Consider the following 4,490-nt stretch of genomic DNA (forward strand, 5'->3'; position numbering starts at 1 on the left):
TTGTTTAGATAAATACTTACGACATCAGAAATTATTTTTCATACAAAATTAGTTTAACCGCCGATACATCATTTTCAATCCATCATACTTTGCATTGGCAAAAGCCAAATTGTCCGGTATGGAACCAGTCTCAGATTAACAAAGGGAAGTAATTTGTTTAAAAAGTTTGTAATAACAGAATCAAATCGGACCAAACATTTTGCCTTATTTTGCATTAGAAATGCACAGAAGACTAAGTTGATGATATACATGCATTGGTTTAAGAATGGGATAAACATTACTTTTAACGAGTGACTCACTTTAAATATTGGTTTTATCGTGCAAAAAACCAAAAAAGAAGACAATTTTCATTCCAAATGTAATTAAGATTAATTGTATCGATGTATACCACCAGGACCAGTGCATCTATCCATTTTCAATGATTTTAATCTGAGGAATCTGCTCTAATTTCTGCATGATGACATTTTCAACCTTTCAAGCAACTGTGAAGTGCTGCAATATATTTTTAAGCAGCACATAAACAGTTATTAGAGAGGTACTTTCAGCTGAAACGAGAAAATATAGTAGTTTTGAAAAAACACTTTATACACTAAATAAAACATTTCAGTATCTCTTTTTATAAATTTTTTTTAGTGTTATAATATTTTTTTTGAATTTTACATTTGTTAGAGATACATGAAGTACCGGTACCTTATCCCGGCCTCGTGTTTCTTGTTTGTACACCTGATTTCTCTCACAGTCTATTAAAAAATAAACAGGGACTTAATTTAAAGTCAGTCCGGAGATTTTAAAAAAAAGATAATTTCTACAGAGGCGGATTCAGCCATATACATTATTAGATAAAGAACTTGTGTTATGATGAATCTTGAAAAATAAGTGATGAAAACTGCATTAATATGACCTCAATTGGAGATATAACCCAGAGCCCAGAGGTGGATTTAAGGGGGAGCAGGGTGTTATTTCTGAACAATTGGTGGAATATAAAGGGAACACAGACGGATCAACCCATTTTAAAAAGGGGTTCCTAACCCTGGACAAAAAGGGGGGATTATATAGGGAACACAAAATCTTACCGCTTTTGAATCCGCCACTGTGGAATCACTGAAGAATGACTAGAGAGGGCCCCTACTTTATGAAAATTTCTAGATCCAACCGGGTCTGTGATAAATTTAAATCTAAATAAGCTATTGTTATTTATTACATTAAGTAGGTCAACAGCTCATCTAGCTAATAAATATATTGTTGTGCCTTTTTATGTATATGGCTCGTTGTAGATTAACATCTAAGAAATAGTTAAATTCATGTTTATGATTTGTGTCATTATTGTTTCATTATTGTAACAATTATAAAAATCATTGTAATAACGTATTTAAGCACGTGAGATTCATTGCTATAAAAAAAAACAGCTTACGCCCGACGTCTTCTGTGGAAGTTTTATGCAATAATCATAAATAGTTTCTGAGGAAGTTTTAAGCAATAACCATTTATTGTTTTTGAGACACGGCGGGACATGTGAACCCCCTTCCCACCCTGTTTTATTTTACAAATATCACTAAAATAAAATTTTGAATCAAACCAAAAAGTATACAGATCTTTAGATTAATATAACAAAGAAGTGTGTAAAGTTTTAAGCAATAATCATAAATCGTTTTTGAGATACGTCGCGACATGTAAAAAAACCCTCCCCCTTTTAACAAAATACTCAAAAACTTAAAAAGGAAATTTTGAATCATCACCAAAAAATATACAGATATTAAGATTAATATAACTAAGAAGTGTGTAAAGTTTTAAGCAATAATCAAGAAACGTTTTTGAGATACGGTGCGACATGTGAAAAAAAGCACACCCCTGTTTTAGTTACAAAGTGCCGTAACTCAAAAAGTTTAAATCTTATTTTCACCAAAAAGTATACAGATCATTTGACCATCATAAGAAACAACTATATTAAGTTTCATGAAATTTGGATAAGTCGTTCTTAAGTTACGGTGCGACATGTTTACGCCGGACAGACGGACAGACGGACGAACAGACGGACGGACACCAGACATTTGTATACCATAATACGTCCCGTCAAAATTTTGACGGGCGTATAAAAAAACCTTTTAATGAGGCGTATATCGGTTTATTAAATATATCTTTTTAAACTAAGAAAGTTGGTTTTACTTAATTTAAACAAAACGTTAAGGTATCTTACACTTTATCTATTTCATAAATAAAAAGCAATATATATATATAATTATATATCGTTACAGTTTATGTATAGAGGGGAAATGCATACTTAAACCCCGTGCCTACTTTGGTGTTTGTACACCTGATTTCTCTAATATGACCTCAATTGGAGATATAACCCAGAGCCCAGAGGTAGATTTAAGGGGGTGCAGGGAACTATTTCTGAAAAATTGGTTGAATATAAAGGGAACACAGGCGGATCAAGCCATTTTAAAAAGGGGTTCCTAACCCAGGACAAAAAAGGGGGGATTATATAGGGAACACACAATCTTACCGCTTTTGAATCCGCCACTGTGGAATCACTGAATAATGACTAGAGAGGGCCCCTACTTTATGAAAATTTCTAGATACGCCAGTGTCTGTGATAAATTTAAATCTAAATAAGCTATTGTTATTTATTACGTTAAGTAGGTCAACAGCTCATCTAGCTAATAAATATATTGTTTTGCCTTTTTATGTATATGGCTCTGATCTGGTTGTAGATTAACATCTAAGAAATAGTTAAATTCATGTTTATGATTTGTGTCATTATTGTTTCATTATTGTAACAACTATAAAAATCATTGTAATAACGTAATTAATCACGTGAGATTCATTGCTATAAAAAAAACCTTTTAACGAGGCGTATATCGGTTTATTAAATATATCTTTTTAAACTAAGAAAGTTGGTTTTACTTAATTTAAACAAAAAATTAAGGTATCTTACACTTTATCTATTTCATAAATAAAAAGCAATACATATATAAAAATATATCGTTACAGTTTATGTATAGAGGGAAATGCATACTTAAACCCCGTGCCTACTTTGGTGTTTGTACACCTGATTTCTCTAATATGACCTCAATTGGAGATATAACCCAGAGCCCAGAGGTAGCTTTAAGGGGGCGCAGGGTTCTATTTCTGAAAAGTGGTTAAATATTAAGGGAACACAGGCGGATCAAACCATTTTTAAAAGGGGTTCCCAACCCAGGACAAAAAAGGGGGGATTATATAGGGAACACAAAATCTTACCGATTTTGAATCCGCCACTGTGGAATCATTGAAAGTTGACTAGAGAGGGCCCCTACCTTATGAAAATTTCTAGATCCGCCAGGGTCTGTGATAAATTTAAATGTAAATAAGCTATTGTTATTTATTACGTTAAGTAGGTCAAGAGCTCATCTAGCCAAAAATAACAACTAAATGCATTTAATACCTATCTATTATATCTATTATACTGACAATAAACAAATAATACAAATAAAATCCTATTTGGAATTTTCATACCTTGATAAACTCGTAATATAGTGTAAATCTCAAAATATATAACTTCCATTTTCTACAGACTGTACATGATATCAAATGTCCTTCACATAACATGTGACGTATTTAATCACGTGAGATTCATTGCTAGAAAAGAAAACCCTTTTAACGAGGCGTATATATCGGTTTATTAAATATATCTTTTTAACTAAGAAAGTTGGCTTTATATAATTTAACCAAAAATTAAGGTATTTTACACTTTATCTATTTCATAAATAAAAAGCAATATATATATCAGTTTAAATGAGAAATATATGATTAAAGACCGTGCACTCTTAAGTTATATGTTTGAAGCAAGCGCATAGGTCATCATATATACGTCTTGAAATTTCGAAGTGTCGGCATTTCACGAAAATAAACGCAATTGAGCTAATTTTTGGTGCATGTGGAAGATAATGTAAAAGACTTTAAAAATGATACCGTAATTCAATGAACAAATAAGTTTTTCATAGAGAAATATATCGCTACAGTTTAAGTATGCAGGGAAATGCATAGTTAAACCCCGTGCCTACTTTGGTGGTCATTTTTACGCACGAAATGCTGACTTTTACGCCAATAATTGATATATATATATATATATATATATATATATATATATATATATATATATATATATATATATATATATATATATATATATATATATATATATATCTTATGTCGTTGCAAGAAGGTTATAAGTTTTGTAATTATGGTGACTTGAGTAAGACCGGTATCACTCAGATTACAATTCTATCTTGACAAGTAAGTTTGTATTTAGCCTATAAAATACTTGTTTAGCCTTGAGAATTGAAAGGTCGGTTTATCCCATTCATACAATAGAAGTTGCTAAATGTGGCTTCATGTTATTACCTTGTCCAAAATTAAGGTCACTTTATTGTTATTGTGATATTGTTAAAGTACAAACGAATCCTATATTCTGACTAATACTTAAACTTTGTGCATCTTAATTTAATTGT

General features: G+C 31.2%; 1 long non-coding RNA gene across 1 annotated transcript; it reads right to left on the reverse strand.

Moving 5' to 3' along the window:
* Positions 1-344: 344 nt before the first annotated feature.
* On the reverse strand, positions 345-4,064 carry LOC143074373 (uncharacterized). The gene is made up of 2 exons (XR_012977822.1): positions 3,496-4,064; positions 345-545 (listed from the first exon to the last, which is right to left on the reverse strand). It is a non-coding gene; the product is annotated as an uncharacterized LOC143074373 (long non-coding RNA).
* Positions 4,065-4,490: the final 426 nt, after the last annotated feature.

The sequence above is a fragment of the Mytilus galloprovincialis genome, chromosome 5, assembly GCF_965363235.1.
Source record: "Mytilus galloprovincialis chromosome 5, xbMytGall1.hap1.1, whole genome shotgun sequence".
Taxonomy (NCBI): Eukaryota; Metazoa; Mollusca; class Bivalvia; order Mytilida; family Mytilidae; genus Mytilus; species Mytilus galloprovincialis.